The sequence below is a fragment of the Carcharhinus amblyrhynchos genome, chromosome 12, assembly GCF_965287045.1.
Source record: "Carcharhinus amblyrhynchos chromosome 12, sCarAmb.v2.hapA, whole genome shotgun sequence".
Classification (NCBI taxonomy): domain Eukaryota; kingdom Metazoa; phylum Chordata; class Chondrichthyes; order Carcharhiniformes; family Carcharhinidae; genus Carcharhinus; species Carcharhinus amblyrhynchos.
In genome coordinates, this window is record NC_137335.1 from 61,018,440 (window position 1) to 61,036,333 (window position 17,894).

The 17,894-nt window shown below is 40.9% G+C and overlaps 1 protein-coding gene across 2 annotated transcripts in view; it reads right to left on the minus strand.

Annotated features, from left to right (window-relative positions):
• Positions 1-17,894, minus strand: part of thada (THADA armadillo repeat containing) — a 425,051-nt gene that overhangs the window by 66,286 nt on the left and 340,871 nt on the right. The gene's annotated exons all lie outside the window — the stretch shown is intronic.

A 17,894-nucleotide genomic window follows, 5' to 3' on the forward strand; every position in this document is an offset into this window, starting at 1 on the left:
CCAAAATGCAAACTAACTGGGGGAGGATGGTTAAGTGAAGAAATGTTAATGCAAGCTTACATTCAAATGCAGCCATCCCACAGTGTGCACTTGGAAACCAGGAAGGTATGACAGTGTCTGATCCTCTGAACATGAAATCAACAGGCCTTTAAAAGACGGCTACTATAAATTAACAAGGCAACCCAAACATTAGATTTACTGAGGGGTTATTCAATCATACAAAATCACAGCATCTTTACTTTGCAGAAGGAGGACATTCAGCTCATTGATTCGGCACTGGCTCTCCGAAAGAGCATTCTACCTAGTCCCACACCCCGATCTTATCCCTATAACATTGCAGTTTTTTTCTTTTCAAATAGCAATCCATTCGAACACCTTGATTGAATCTGCCTCCGCCACCTTCTCAGGAAGTTCATTTCAGACTCTAACCACTGCCTTTGGGACGGGGGGGGAGGGGCATTTTTTTCCTCACATCATTTTTACTCCTTTCACCAATTATTTTGAATCTGTGATCTCTAGTTCTTGATGTTCTCGTGAGTAGGAACAGTTTCTCACTATTTCCCCTGTCCACCGCCCCCCCCCGAATCTTGAACACTTCTATCAAGTCTTCTCTCGGCACTTCTTTCTCCAAGGAAACCCGGCCCAATCTCTCCAATCTATCCTCATTGCTACAGCTCTTTATCCCTGAAATCATTCTTGTGAAAAAGAAAGCTAAGAAAATTATAAACTAAATAAATAATGTTGGGATGGATGCAATGGATGTTTTATAATGTATAAATAGTACAAAGAAGCAAGTTGATTCTGTTAAAAAAACAATTTAAAATTGGGTACTATTCAGATCAAGTTGAAATGAAATTTCAACTGCTTACACTACAATTCCATTAAGGTCAACCATTAGCAATGTAGCACTCTTGCCTGGGAGCCAGAAGATCGTGAGTTAAGTCCAACTCCAGGCAACTAAGCACAAAATCAAGACTGATACTTCAGTGGAGTATTGATCAAGTGTGTGCTGCACTGACAGAAGTGGTGCCTTTTGGATAAGATTTTAAACCAAGGCCCGGTCTGCTCTCTCAGGTACACATGAATATATCTAACAGCACTGTCTGAAGAAGAGCAAGGGAGATTTTCTAGTATCCTGGCCAAACTTAATCCCTCAGCCAAACCTAATTTAGTTCACTATTGTTTGTGAACAAATCAGCTGCTGTTGTTTCCACATTTTGAGATGCAGTCACTGTTACAAAGTACTTCATTAGCTGTAAAGTACAATGGAACCTTCTAACGTCATGAGAGGAACTATATGACCTGTCATTTGGTAGTACAGAACTTGAGCCTTGCTGAAAAAGAGGGATTTTTTTGTTGAAGCTTTTTGTCTTGCACTGATCAGGACAATTTGTAAGAATACCAAATGTAAAGGGAACAACATTTATATTGTATGAGAAGAGAGTGCTGATTGGTTGGCAAATGGATTTTGATTGGTACAAATATTGCCATGAAGAATGTATCAATTGATGGTGACTGATTGTTAACTGCCAATCAATTGCTTGAAATTTAAACCAGGCAAGTTGACTCTGATTGCCTAAGGCAATTCCCTCAGGAATGAACCAGCAAATGGCTGTCACTTATTTAGTTTTGCTGAAGCAGATACAATATGAGTACCTGTTCTTTCTGTCTGCAAAGAGCAGAACCATGTGTATTAATATAGATAGCTTCCAGTACATACAAATGCACTACATTATAGGCATGACTGACAATCTTAAATTGGTTGTTTGTGTACACCGAGGATTATTTACCAAATTTACCAAATTATTTACCAAACCAAATTATTTCCCATCATGGAATCACATCTGATGTTGGACACTGTATTTTGAGCTTTGCAAGCACAGGCTGGTTGGATATGGTTTGTTTCGTGCCCCTTGCGAATAGTGGAAGGGACATGCTGTTTGATATATTGTGTCAATCTTTTGGACTTATGGCCTATATACCTAGCATCACACTGGCTCTGAAATTCATATACTACATTACTCATTTGAATGACAGACAGAAAACTCTTTTAGTTTAACAGCAGCATCCTATTAGGAGCAAATACTACTCCTGTTGCTACTGCATTGTAGGAACATGAAACAGCTAGCTCCATCTGTTGCTTAATTTTGTGCAATACTTTGCCTTTCCTAAGGCAGACTGGGCACTTTTCAGAGCCGAAAGTGAATGGGCCTAAGAATCTAAACTGCTATCTCTTCTGGGTACTGGATTGAACCAGTGATATTCTGTCAATTCCAAAGTTGGGTTTCAAGCAATGAAATAAGTTATATTTGGAACGCTTTTTGTTGCATTGGGTTTCTGCTATACCATTTCGAAAATACTGCCACTAGCAGGGGAAATACAATTATATTCATGACAATCACATTGCTCACCGAGATGGAAGATAACTGCAGTGTACTCCATTTATTTTTGTTGAAAGAAGCTAGGAATTCACGTTGGATTTAAGAGATAAAAATAATTGAAAATTATTTATATCTCTTACTTCCTCATTTTATGGTGCACAGTGCAATGATCTGGCAGATGGTAATTGCTCCACAAACTAAATCCCAAAGAGAAAGGCAAATCCCAAAGGCAAGTTTATCACAACCTTTTTCTTTTTGTATTTTGACCACAAGAAGATATGTGTACTGAAATCAGAAGCCATTCATTTCAGTAACACTTGGGGATTTTAAATATTAAATTAAAATATTTATTAACAAGAGGAAACTTAAGCATACAAGATTACATTTACACAATTAAAATTAGTTTTTATAGAACATTTTTCCGAAAGAGATTTCCGACTTGGTTATGCTCACGAGATAAACACAGCTTTAGGTAACAAACCCTTATGTTCAGTTATGAAAAGGAGTAATATTACCACATTGCAAACCTGCCTTTGCTGAAGGGAAGGTATGATACAGAGCTTCCCTATCTCTCCCACTCTGCTGTGGAAATTCAAGAAACTTTAAAACAAATCCTGCTCTGAAAAAACATACACTTTTCTGGGTTGGCTGAAGGTTGCTTCACTTTTCCTTTTCACAGCTCTCTTCCAACACACAGCAATGCGCCAGGAGATTTCACATGGTCACTTTCAATGAAGTTCTCTCCTCTTCTCTTAAGTAGTCTTTTCCCTCTTTCACTTTGATACTATTGTTCTTATCCTTCTTTGAAACTTACCTTTCCCAAAAGAGAAAAATCTTTTCATGCTCTCCTGATTGCTCCCATGCTTGGATCAAATTAAATTTAATAACCTTGCCACAGTTGTAAATCCTTTTCACTCCCCATTGACATTTAACACCAAAAAGTTCAAATCTTTTTGATCAATGCAAATTTCTACCCACAGTTTATTTACTTATTGAAAATACAAGTTGGAAACATTTATTTCATGTGCATGGATGGAAGTTTTTCATTACTGCACAGAGTGCTGACTGAAGTGAGAAAACAAGCATGGAGCTTGCTTGTGGGGCTTAAAAAAAGCCGACAACTTTGGTAATCTCGAAATCAACTGTGGGTGAAAGATACACCCAGAAGAGACTACAGTACAACTGAGGGTTGAACATAGGGTTTAAAAGCTAAACATAAGGCTTATATCCAGCAGATGTGAACAGGAAGCTCGTAAATACAGAAAGTTTCACACATAAATGGTTATCAAGCTAGTAATGCATTAGTTTTTTCAGAATAATTTTTATTTCGTTAATAACTCATTTCAAGTAATTAGACTAAGGTATCCACACAAATAAAGCACTCAGGAATGTAGAATTTATATGAGTTTACGGAACAAAATTTCTGTCTGAGTTGATGACACTGAAAATACATAAATAAACTGACCTGACTCAACAAAAGTCTCCTTTAGGTTAAGAATGCAAGTCATGATGATGACTTCCAATCCGAAGTTTTGCATTTTAATTTAGTTCACTCAGCATTTTGAGAACTTGTGTTCTTTTTATGGGCAAATGCAATACAATTTTAGGATGTTAAAAATTTGGCTAGTATATGAACCAATTTAGCAGTTTATTGCATGTTATATTTTTCTCATCAACACATTTAAATCTATCCACAACTGCCTCAAAGATTTTGGGACCCTTATAGTCGTTTGAATCAAAATCTGCACCTGTTCATTAAAAATACCCACAGGGTTTTATTTGGCCTAACAATTTACAGAAAAGTGAGGGGCTGTTACGGACTTTTCAGAGATTCGTTCTCATATTTGATATGATGATGCATTATACCCACGAGTCACTGTGTTGACAAAATCATAAACCCTTAGCAAGAAATTATCCTTGACACCCCGCCAATCATTCAAAACTCCATAATGTTCAAGTAAACAACAGTATTGACATGTATGTATTGATTTTGGACCAATATCCAGGAACAAAAACGTTTGACAATTAATGTGACTTCAGTGGAGGCAACTTCTAACTGAATTTCTAGTTGAGCTTAGCTAATGCTATCACCTCAGCAATCTAAATAAGAGCTTCTAATACTTAGGGAAAATAATTCCCCAAGGACTAAATGAAGCATTCCTCCTCTCCAAGTGTTGAAATTAAAAAAGTTTTAACAGCAAAGGCATAGCTTTATTTCTTTATTTTACTGTAACCTGACAATGACTTCACATTCTAATCTTTGTTTATTCAAAAATATGACATATGAATTTTGTACAGAAGCTTTACTATTAACAATGTTTAGCAGGCGCTGCAGATTTTCAATTTTGCAGCACTGTGTGGTACATTTAAAACTAGATTGAGTTGCAGTCTAGGCTATATAAATTGAACCTGTTGAAGCCATTGGGTTAACATTGTGTGCTTCCACGTACAAGAATCAGGTATGAATGTAATGTAAGAAACACCACAAACTAATTTTCGTGATAATGACCAGATGATGTTTTAGTGATGCCAGTAAATGAGAAATATTGAGCAGAACAACAGGGACAACTGCCCTACCTTGCCTCAAAATTGCACCAGAGCATCCCTTTGTGTGCACCCAAGACTTGTGAAAGATGACACCTCTGGCACTGCAGCACTACCTTGTACTACGGTAAACCTTTAGCAAGAAATTATCCTCACTATCCTGCCATAGAAATGTCAACCTAAATCATGTACTTAAGTCTCTGGAGTGAGATTTGATTACACAACCTTCCAACAGTGGCAAAAGTGCGATCGCCAATGCATGGCTGGCACCTCATAACAACAATGACTATCTATGGATACTATAGTACTCAGGTTAGAGCTAAAATAATGTGCTCAGAGTCAACTCTATTTTGCAATTAATCAAAACTAGTCCTGACCTGGAATTCTTTGTGTCTTTGATTAAAAAATATATCACAACTACTATAATAACTTGTGCATATGGCACTGAAAGTAAATGGTCAAATCACTCAGTGGCTTATTTTGCTTGACACATTATTTGCCACTAAGGAACTTTTTTCCTCTCTGACAGCTGACCCAGATCAGGAAACGATGAAAGCGGCAAAAGGAAAATGCACCAAGGAAAAGAGAATTAAACTTAAATATCAAAGACATAGTTCTTACCCATCAGTGGACACAGTTTTTCTTTATTTACTCCTATCTAATCCTTTCATGATTTTGAACACCACTATTAAAACTTCCCTTAGTTTTCTCTGCTGTAAGGACAGCAACTCAAGTTTCTTTATTCTCTATACATAACTGAAGTTTCTCTTCACTGATGTTATTTTTATGAATTTCCTCTATATCTTCTTCAAGTCTTTGACATCCTTCCTAAAGAGTAGTGCCCAAAATTACATACCATGTTCCAGCTGAGGCCGAACCAATGATTTATAAAGATTGAATATAATTTCCTTGAGTTTTGCACTCTATTCATAAAATCAGGGACCTCATGTGCTCTACTTTTAACAAGAACATAATTTTATCAGCTTGTCCAGCTACCTTCAAACATTTGTGCATGCCATGTCTTTCTTTTCCTGCATTTTAAAATAGTACACAAACATTTCTACATGGGCAGTAACTATAACTTGGAATACTTTATTATAGGGAATAATTGAGGTAGAGGTCAATGTGTTTTTTTAATGGGAAAATAGATAAACATTTGAAACCTTGGGGAACAATCAGGGCAGTGGGATTCTCCAACAAATAAAGTGGCGCATATGTGCTGTAAACTTTACAGTTTCTTTGAAATTTTGTTTTCCACAAGTACCAAGGTACAAGTACAGCCTCAGCCTGGAAAATTTTGCTAAGAATCTCAGAAAGTTAGAGAACTATTTATAACACAAAATTACATTTGGTTTCAATCAAGTTGATTCAATTAACTCATGCACCAGATAACAAATTTCAGCACAGTACACATTCAGGAGAGCAAAGGATTGTACTAAGGCTTGCTTATAATGAGCCTATTCAAAATATATTGATTCACAAGTGACATTAAACTGACATCAAGCACTTCTATTGTTTTGAAAAAATGTAAAGATGGCACAATAGGGTGAATCCAGTGACAATCATAATAAGAATGCATAGGTCCTGAAATTGATTCTGTAGTCCATTACATCATTTAGAGGTGGCAAAAGTGATATGTGGGGGAGATTTTCCAGTCCTGCTGGCAGTGCACCCGTGGGTTTCACCGTGGTGTGGGATGACATCAGAGATAAGTTCCATTGACAGAGGCGGGACTAGAGAATCCCGCTGCCCATGAACAGCATACCATCTCCTGCCACCGAGAAACACACAGCTGGAAAACTGGAGAATTCCCCCCATTCCTGTAACGTTTGCTTGTCCAAAGTGTAATGCAATTACTTTTGTATGTGTACTGTTTATTGTACATTATTTATAGTTATTTCTATGCTAGTGGTGGAGATTAACTGGGTATTCACTTGAGCCCCCTATAAACAGACGTAGACTAAAACTATGGTCAAGTGTACGTTTGTAATATGAAACCCTGGAAATAAATATTAAAATGTGTAAAGATTGGCTTCAGTTCTATCCATCACTTTCTGGAATACATTATGGAAGCAGAGAATAGTTCCTTCAAGAGTGTAGGAACATAGGACCAGGGAAGTCATTCAGTGCTTTTTACATCATTCAATTAGACGATGGTTGGTCTGTTTCTCAATTCTATTTACTTGCCTTAATTCTATTTTCTTTAACAAAGAGAAATCAATCAATCTCAGTTTTGAAAGTGCCAATTCTTTCAGCAGCCACTTCATTTTGAGGTTGGGCTGCTATTGAATAATATTGAAAGCAGGCTGAAGTTTTTCTTTATATATTCTTTCAATTCATCACATGGGGATGCCTGCAAGATAACCAATTCGCCACTCATGCCTATGTCAAGCAAGTGGCCAAACCCAATTTTTCCCACAGAAATACTGAAATCATTTTCCCAGTGGAGAGGAGGCACTAAATAAAAAGTGCACAGAACACTTAACCACCTAACAGGCTTCCTAAGTGTCCAAAGCATTCTAGATGAAACCCAGGGGTCCACGCGCCAATGCAAAAACATGAATAAAGGAAGGACTGCTACTTCATCAATATTCAGGTGGTTTCAACAATGTGATCTTGCACATTCATGTTCATAATCCAGGGAGCAACATTACGCTACAGATAGTCTGATAGTTCTGAAAGAATAACAAATGGCTTTTGGAAGATCAAAGCTACCCTTTGCAAAGATGACTGATCATCTGGATATAGAAACTACACAACAGAAAAAAAGATAAAAATAAATCCATCCACCAAAAATGTTATTCCTGCCCACACTACAGGAATGCTGAAGTAATAATTTATTCCTTTTGGGGGAATCTAATCAAGATGCCTAAGATTATCAGTATGATGCATGCTGCATAATTTTACCATCCAATGCAGAGTGAGCATGACAAGGAAAATGATTATACGCAAGCAGGAAGATTTGTGCAGAATTCTGAGATTAAAAACTCTACACTGCAGTAAATATCTTAGGCATCTCTGATTTCAATTGCCCCACCACTGGTTCAATTACCCAGGCTCCAAGATACAGTGTTCCCTCTCTAAACCTCACTGCCTCGCCACTTTGCTTTCCTCCTTTAAGACACAGCTCAAAACCTATCAACTGACCTAATATCTCCTTATGTGACTCAGTGTCATACTTTCCTTTATAATTCTTCTGTGAATTCTTCTGTTATTGGACATGTCTTGCCCTGACTCTGTTAGCTTTTTCAATGAATTCTCACACATTGGGGGAATTTTAACTTGTCATGATGGATCAGATCAGCCATGATCTTATTGAATGGCGGGGCAGGCTCGAAGGGCTAGATGGCCTACTCCTGCTCCTATTTCTTATGTTCTTATGGTTGATGTTTGAACAATAAAACAGCATAACTGGCAGTATGTTGAGAAGCTGGAGAATGCAACAACTTCTACCTTCAATCCGAATATGTTCTTTAGTACTCAGGAATCCATTATGCAGCTTGCATGTCGACCATTTAAAAATGTCTTGTCACAAGATTGTGCATAGACCTCTAAGGCTTCCTGGATGAAGACATCAGGAGTTGACAGCACTGAACAACTGACAAGAAAGGCTTTAAATTCTGAAATCTGACAGGTGCTTCTTTGCTTCAAATACCAAGATCTGACAGGGTCTTTGTTCACTGGACTTGCTAAATGTGATTTCACTGCTTTAGAGGGGATTCTCAATACTCTGGAGATCATGTCTGCCATTTTGGTGTTTTCTTTTTAATCTCTGACGGCCACACCCTGCTGTCAACCTTTAGATCAACACGGAAACTCCTTCTGCAGTTCTACTTTGGATTTCTAATGGGGAAAATAAGGAGTAGCAACAACACCAGCATGTGCAGCAGCAGCCTTCTCCTCAATCGCCTCTGCTCCACAGGGGTAAGCAAGGCTAAGCTCTGGAACATAATTACTCCCCCAAAACAGGGAGAGGATAAACTTCTTGGATGGAGCATCAATGCCTCATGAGGTTTAGTCTTTCTCAGCAACTGGACCAGGTGGGCACACATTGCCAGTGTCAGTCAACTGAACCACAGCCTTAATTTCTTTGCTTCCAGTTCCTTTTAGGAATCTGCTGGTGATATTTGTTGAAACTTACAATCTGCTGCCTACAAATGCATCTCACAGATGATGGATGCCACATTTGCCCAGGCTGGAAAGTTATGTACACTTCGCTACTGATATCAGAATGAGAGGGTGCTCAGATTTGCTGCTCTATCCATGTGGATTGCATCCATGTGGCATACAAGGCACCCTAGATCAATTCATCAAGGAGAAGAGATTCTACTCCATCAATTTTCAGCTGATCTACAGCAGCAATGACAGGAACTCCAACAGATTGAAGGTGATGAGAGCAATTGATTTTTGGAAAAGGACAATGAAAAGGAGGAGGAGTTTTATGTGACAAGGATACCTGCAGCTGCACATTTAACTGCCAAGGATGCAAGATGGACTGATTCAGCCATGCTTTTGAAGCAGGGTAGTCACTTAACACACCAATTCTGAACTAACTAGCTATTCTTTCAAACCCCAAGCACAAATCAGTCCCAACAGCAACAATTCATCTCTGTTACAGACAGAGCACTGCTCACCTTTAACTCACATCACATCACTCTGCTCAAGGCAGGTGGCAGACAAAAACGGGAAGGATGGGACAATGGAGTTTTGAAATAAATGTAAAGGTTCATAAACATGAAACAGAAATGTGACCATCTAATGCAGTATTAAGCACAAAAGTACACACCCTTTGTGCTACTACAAATCCTTTCTCTTTCTTCCACTACTGCAATGTGATGCAACCCATGTGGCTTCAGCAAAGCTGTATAGGCAGGCTGCTCAGAAGTTCTTTGGCATATGAAGTCCTGCCAAAGACATGTGCGGAAGCAGACTTGGCCACCTTCTTCTTCTTCTTCTTAGGCAAAAGTAGAGGATGACTTGCTTCCATACTAAAATTGAGTTCTCAGGTGACTAAGGAGTCCAATATGAGATTTAGGATCTCTGTCACAGATGGGCCATGATATGGAGATGCCGGCATTGGAGTGGGGTAAACACAGTAAGAAGTCTCACAACACCAGGTTGAAGTCCAATAACTTTATTTGATAGTAAACCCACAAGCTTTTGGAACCTGTTCCTTTGGCAGGTGAGTGGAAAGTTCTGATCAGAAACAGGACACATAAAGGCACACACACTTTACAGAATACTGATTAGAATGCAAATCTTTAAAGCTAATCTGCTATTCAAGTCTTAAAGATGCAGACAATGTCTTTGGTCAGAAGAGCTGATCAAGCCTGGTTAATGCTTCGATGCTGGGGATGTTGGCCTGAGCAAGAACACTGATTCTGGTGCGCCTATCCTGCCAATGGATTTGCAGAATCCTATGGAGGCAGTACTGATAGTTTTGACATGCCTGCTGTACATGGTCCACATTTCTGAGCCATATAGGAGGATGGGTATCACTACTCCTTTGTAGACACTGAGCTTGGTGCTGGATCTGAGGTCCCCGTCTTTAAACACTCTCTTCCTCAGGAAGATCTGGCACACAGAAGGCAGTGTTGAACCTCATCATCGGTGTCTGCCCTTGTTGACAGTAGGCTCTCAAGACATGAGTAAACAATCCACATTGTCCAAAGCCTTGTTGTGGGCTTTGAGAACTTGGGGATGTGGGGGCAGGCAGTACTGTTTTCTGGGGGCATGCTGGAAGAGAACCTTTGTCTTACATAAATTTTACATAAAGCCCATACTCTTGAATGCCTCGGTGAGGGTATTGGAGCTCAGCCTCCAAGTGTGCGCAGATGCAATTGTAGTTCAATGACAGAGAATGGGACGACCTTGGATCTAGCTTCTAGGTGGCAGAGTTTGAACAGATTCCTGTTTGTTCTGTAGTTTAGCTCCACTCCAGTCGGGAGTTTGCTGAGGGTGAGATGGAGCATTGTAGCAAAGAAGATTGGGAAGAGCGGTGATGCAATGACATAGCCTTGCTTGAGCCCAGTCTGAATGTGAACTGGGTCTACAATGAATCCTTTGATCAGGATCATGGTTTGTAGGGGCACCCGAAATGGAGAACATAGGAACATAGGAATTAGGAGCGAGAATAGTGAATTCAGCCCTTCGAGCACACCACCATCCTATACGATCATGGCTTGTCTCCACCTCATCCTACTCCACTTTTTCCCATAGCCCTTTATCCCATTTTTTATGTAGCATGGTGGCACAGTGGTTAGCACTGCTGCCTCACACGCCAGGGACATGGGTTTGATTCCATCTTGTGTCACTATCAGTGCGGAGTCTGCAAGTTCTCTCCGCGTCTGTGTGGGTTTCCTCCGGGCATTCCGGTTTCCTCCCACAGTCTGAAAGATGTGCTGGTTTGTGCATTGGCCATACTAAATTCTCCCTCAGTGTACTAGATCAGGTGCCAGAGTGTGGAGACTAGGGGATTTTCACAGTAACTTAATTGCAGTGTTAAGTCTATATGTGACACTAATACATAAACTAAAATATTTACCTATGTCTTTCTTGAACCCATTGATCAAGTTTGCATCCACTGCACTCTGGTGCAGTGAGTTCCATAGATTCACTACCCACTATGAGAAGTAGCTTCTCCTTTCCTCTGTCTTGACCTCCCCCCACACCCACCTGTCCTTACTCTACAGCTATGACCTCTTGACCTAGACCATTCTAGAAGGTGGAACATTTGATTAACATTTACTTTCTCAATCCTGTTGAGTATTTTATAAAGCTCAATCAAATCCCCCCTCATAATTCTATACTCCAGCGAGTACAAGCCCAAGCTACTCAGCTGCTCTCATACGATAGCCCTTGCACACCTGCAATCAATCCAATGACCCTCTTCTGAACTGCCTCCAGTGCCACTACATCCTTCCTCAAAGACGTTGACCAAAGCTGAACACAATACTCCAAGTGTGGTCTCACCAACGACTTATACAATTGTAACACCACTCCTCTAGTTATATACTTTAGATCCTTTGCAATAAATGCCAAGATTCCATTTGCCTTCCTTATAACATTCTGCACCTGCATACCCACTTTCTGAGACTCATGCACAAGGACGCCCAGATCCCTCTGCACAGATGCCTTTTGAATTGGTTTCCCATTTAAAAGGTAATTTGCCCTTTTATATTTCCAGCCAAAATGCATAACCTTGCATTAATCCACATTAAACTCCATCTGCCAGGATCTGGCCCATTTTCCTAGCATATCAATACCTATTTGTAAAGTTTTTATCTCTCATCACAGCCTGCTTTCCCACCTATTTTCGAGTTGTCAGCAAATTTTGCTCCATAATTCTTCGCGGTTGACAGTGTCAAGGGTCTTTGTGAGGTTAAAGTACATCATGTACAAGTGCTGTTCCCTGCATTTCTCTTGTAGCTGTCGTGCAGCAAAGATCATGTCTGCGGTGCACCTTAGTGAGTGGGATCGGCATTATGACTGTGGGTGGAACTCTTCAGCTACATGGAGAAGGAGGTTAAGGAGGACTCGTGATTACCTTTCCTGTGACCAACAGCAGGAAAATTCCTTTGTAATTCTTGCAGTTGGACTTCTCACCTTTTTTGATGATGGTCATGATTACAGCATCTTTCAGATCTCCTGGCATGTTCTTCTCCTTCCAATTAAGGGAAATTAGGTCATGAGTTAGTGCCAGTAGTGCTTCTCTGCCATATTTTACTGCCTCTCTGGAGTCAACCTGCTCCTAATGCCTTGTTTTATAGTTGTTGGATGGCCTTTGCTACCTCACGATGGGTTGGGATTATGCCAATATGGTGGCGGACAGCACAGTACAAAATGGAGTCGCGGATACTCACATTGAAGACAAAGGGTGGGATCCCAAAGCCAGAAATTCCTGTCCGAAGTCAACGGACCTTTGCATCGTCTGCCCCCACCTGCTAGAATTTCCATGGATGGTGGGATTGGAAAATTTCGCCCACAGTCTCTGTAAGGTCTTTGAAGTGCTGCTTCCAGCGGGTGCTGACTGTCTCTCTGTTCTTTATGAATGCCTCTCTATTTTTTGGCCAGAAATGAGGTGGGGCTGTGGGTGGTTGGGCCATAGGTGGTCTTGACTGCGCTAAAGAAACCTTGTTCACCATAATTGTTGGTTAACTTCTCAATCTCTTACACTTTCTTCACGCATCAACTGTTCTTTAGGTTGTGGGTTTTTTGCTGGAGCTCACCATGTATAGAGGTGCTTTCTTATTCTTGGGCTACTATTTCAGGTTCAGTAAAGCTTTGCACTTGCTTCTTATCAGTCCCTGAATCTTCTAGTCGTTCTCATTGAACCAGTCTTTGTGTTTCCTGGTCAAATGACAAAGCATCTCTTTGCAGGTGCTGACTATGGAGGCCTTGAGGGCATACTATACGCTGAGAACACTCTGGATCACGAGGTGTCATCAGGTTGGCACTGAGGTGATGATTGAATAGGGCTCTCTCATCAGGGTCTTTTTAGTGCCTCAGCATTGATTTTCCTATGGCACTATTTTGTTGCCATTGCTGCTTTTGTGCTACGTTGATGTTAATCAAAGGGGGTTAGATGGTAGTCCATCCAACAGTTGTGGCTCCTGTCATGATGCAAGTGACACATACCTCCTTGCAGTCCCTCATTTGGATGATGACATAGTCAAACAAGTGCCAATGCTTGGAGCGAGGGTGTTGCCATGAGGTCCTGTATTTGTTTTTCTGATGGAGCAGGGTGTTGATTGTGACAAGGCTGTGTGCTAGGCATTTTGTCAGGAACAGGGAGCCATTGGTGTTGGATTTCCCTACCCTCTCTTTGTTGATTACACCTCCGCAGAGATCTATGTAGTTTCCAACTCTGGCATTGGAGTCACCAGGGAGGATCACCTTGTCGCCCGCTGGGACTCGATTCAAGGATTGCTCAAGGCTGGAGTAAAACTCCTCTTTGGATTCATCTGTAGCTTCTAGTGATGGAGTGTACGCACTGAGGACTGTATTGCACTGATTCTGGGCTAGGGTGAACTGAAGAGTCATGACCTGATTCCATGCCGTAAACCTCTATGACTCTATTTGTTTATTCAGCAAGGGAATTCTCTGAGACTAAGGAAATTGGGCATGCCAGCTACGAGACTCACCAACTTTTACAGATGCACCATAGAAAGCATTTTTTCTGGTTGTATCACAGCTTGGTATGGCTCCTGTTCTGCCCAAGACTGCAAGGAACTACAAAAGGTCGTGAATGTAGCCCAATCCATTAAGCAAACCAGCCTCCCATCCATTGACTCTGTCTACACTTCCTGCTGCCTTGGCAAAGCAGCCAGCATAATTAAAGACCTCATGCACCCCGGATACTCACTCTTCCATCTTCTTCCATTGGGAAAGAGATACAAAAGTCTGAGGTCATGTACCTACCGACTCAAGAACAGCTTCTTCCCTGCTGCCATCAGACTTGAACGGACGTACCTTGCATTAAGTTGATCTTTCTCCAAATCCTAGCAATGACTGTAACACTACATTCTGCACTCTCTCGTTTCTTTCCTTATGAACAGTATGCTTTCTCTGTATAGCGTGCAAGAAACAATACTTTTCACTGTATACTAATACATGTGATAATAATAAATCAAATCAAAGATGGCTAACTAGTTTGTTTTTAAGGCCAACCTTGTGGAGATGGTGATCTTTTTCTGGTTTATTTTTCCAGAAGAAGGTGTAACTGGCCTTCCCATGCCTGCCAGGTCTTGCATAGGGTGGTGATGTCAATGTCAAAATGCCTAAATTCCCAGGCAACAATAGCAGCGTGCCTTTGTATGTCTGTCACTGTTGGGATTATCCATGAGGATCCTAACGTTTCAGATCCTGGGACTTCATTTTAAGAGACAGAAGATGTTTGTGAGTGAGTTCTTTCAACATGGGTGGCTGTTGCACACCAGCTACCACACAAATCTGATGAACAAGGCCTTGTTCCAGTGCCAAGGGAGTCCAAGATGACTGGAGACCAGGCTCCACTTGGCCATCAGGACAGGAAGTATGTGCAAGGTTTCAATGGGGGAAGGTGAAGTGTGAGACAATGAGACAGGAATGGAATGCACTTTGTGAAGTGTCCCCATTTCCTTGGGCACTTTCTCTATTTTCCCTCTGATGGCTCTTTTTCACTTACCTGCAAGCCAAGAGCTGGAGAGTATTGTGCTGCGCTTCACTGAGGCACTGAATAGCCAAGGCAAAGCTTTTCTCAATTTTCACTAAGATGGGAATTTGATGTGCACGTTACTGGTGACAGTCAGCACATACTTGGTGGACTGTAACGTCTGATGCTTCATGCATGCGGCCACTTTTTACATTGATATAGCCATCAGTGCAAAGACCTGAGACATCATGACACCCACGGCAGAGCTGGACTCCTCCAATCTCTTTCCAATCATGTGCAGTGAAGCTACAAAGGCTGACAGAATTCCACATGCATTTTTCACTGCTGCTTCAGAATCTTCAATGAGGACCCCCAAGATTCAGCATCTATGTGCCACTGAGTAGAACATGAAGGGCTCTGAGCCCTGTGATGCGGACTCTCCATTTCTGTGCCTGTCTCCATAGACTCTCCATTTCTGTCCCTGTCTCCAACACCTTCTCCAGCTCACATGTGATGTGTACTTCACCAGGTGATAACCCAATTACACGCTTCTTGGTGGGGCTTGCCAAGGCAAGTATCTAGCTGGTAGATGGTGTGTGTGAGTCATGTAATGGTGCATCAGTGACCTCCTCTGTGGAGGCTTCTTTCTATTCTTCCTGAGTGATTCTTAAAGACCTTTCAGAGATGAAAGACAAATTAGAACTATAAAAGTCAAAGGGTTCTAAGTCAAAATTGTGCAGATCAACAAATTTCAATAGTTACATCAAATCAACATGGGTAGTTGTTTTGCTGTGCTATATTTAAATCTGTAACCGGGTAACTGGAAGTCCTCATATTTCCACCTTGACTGGCCAGACATGCACGGACTTAGTTGATCATCATCCTCCTCTGTCACTAAGGTGGTTACAACTAGAGAGTCAGATCTGGTCCCGAGCACTCCATAAGGATTCTGCGCTCTCTTCTAGGAGAGAAGAAAAGTCTTAGAAGTGAAAGATTGTTAAGATTAATGGATGATCATATTGAAGGATGTGACACTGAAAAAAGATGAGGGTCAGACTCAGTAATGGCTGGTCAGATGGGAATGTTAGAAAGTGCCTTGAAAGACAGGGATGAGTGTTGTGAAGAGTGATATGTAGAAGGTTGGAGAAGGAAGAGTGAGGAGGCTTATCCTTCAATGTAGCTTGCCACTTGTCTTTCATGCTCTGATCAACTCCTTGGTCGCTTCCAGCGATAACTGCTTCCACCTTAGTTCTCTGAGGCTGACTTTTTCCTCCTATCTTCTGAGCACAGAATCTATTTGAGGGTCTTTACAGCCACAGTATGATGTCCAGGGATGCATCTGAGAAGTGTGATGCTGCCTTTCCACATGGAAGTTGCCTCCATCAGTGAAATTGTTGGCTGTTACATCACTTCAATTCTGACCCTCGAAGGATTCCATTTTGTTATGAAGCTAAGGCAGACTGCTGCCTGCCTAGTCTAGAGGTCAGGAAACCCAACAGCAGCAGATGCCTGGCTGAGTTAAAAAAAAACACTGACAAATGAACTACTGAAACTTTTCAGCTATCAGCAGCCTCCTCTGCGAGCAGGTCTGATAGCTCATTGTATCTGCACCAAGAATATGCACATTTGTTCTGCATCAGGTAGAAGATCATCTTTTAGTGCTTTTCATTTATAAAGTTTTCATGGCCTTGTCCAACAAACTTCTCACACAATAGATAAATTTAAAAAATGATTTTTTTGTAACATTTGTATATTTAAAGTAATAATGTCCTAAAACAATGCTTTCTAACAGTAACTCTATAAGGCCTTGCTTCACAACCTCACAAATGCTCAAATGCTCCCTGAGTGGCAGCAGAAACTATGACAATTGGTTGTTATTGGGTAGTGAAGCACTATTTTGCTGGATAATATGCAGGTTCATCAGTTGTTCATGTGTCAATTGGAATCACACAAAAATTAGTGACTCTCCAATCGTTTGAGCATCTAAATGAAGTAGAAGGATATGTCAAACCTAAGAGAAATTCAGCTCATAAAACCATTTTCCTGCCATATTTATGATCCTGGTCAGTACAAATGGATAACCATGGATCTGTAAGCAGCAGTCCTTAGAGGTATCTGATGGTATTCACCATCACAGCCCCTTCTATCATATATGACAGTGACAGGACTCAAATATTTCAACATTGTTTATCATAGGGGGCAGTTTTGCACTTCTCCCAAGGTGGATTCTGAAGGGAGCGGGTGTAAAATTGAATGGATGGGATTCCCTCCAGGAATACATCCACCCTGGTGCAATTTCACAATTGGTCCTGGGTGCAAAACATGCCAATTCACCTATTAAACCTTTAAGTGGCTTCGTGACCACTTAAGGACCTTATTCAACCTAACCTCAATGTTTAGGCTAGCAGGAGTAGTGAGGGTAGGAAACGGACATTTCCACTGTTTGTCATCTCAGACTGGAGGGGCGGGGGGTACAATGCCTCACTCTGAAGGTCCCCTCAGAGTTGGGAGCGACCTGCCACTCCGGATATTGGAGATCTGAGTCCCCCTCCCCACCCTGTTTGCAATTGAGTTCTATGCCCTTAACTTTTCAGCTGCTAACAGATCTAATTTTCTTCAGCTACATGCTTGACATATTTTCCCTGTGCAGGGATTGTTATGTAGCAGTTAGTATGAATATGTCTACGCAATGAATGCATGCTGTCAGGGTTTGTCTGGACTTGCAAAAATGGAACTTTCACAAATATTCTATATTTCTTTAAGTAATAGGATGAAAGAAAAAGATGAAACAAATAATTAATTTAACACATGTAAAATAACAACCGTGCATGTAATTG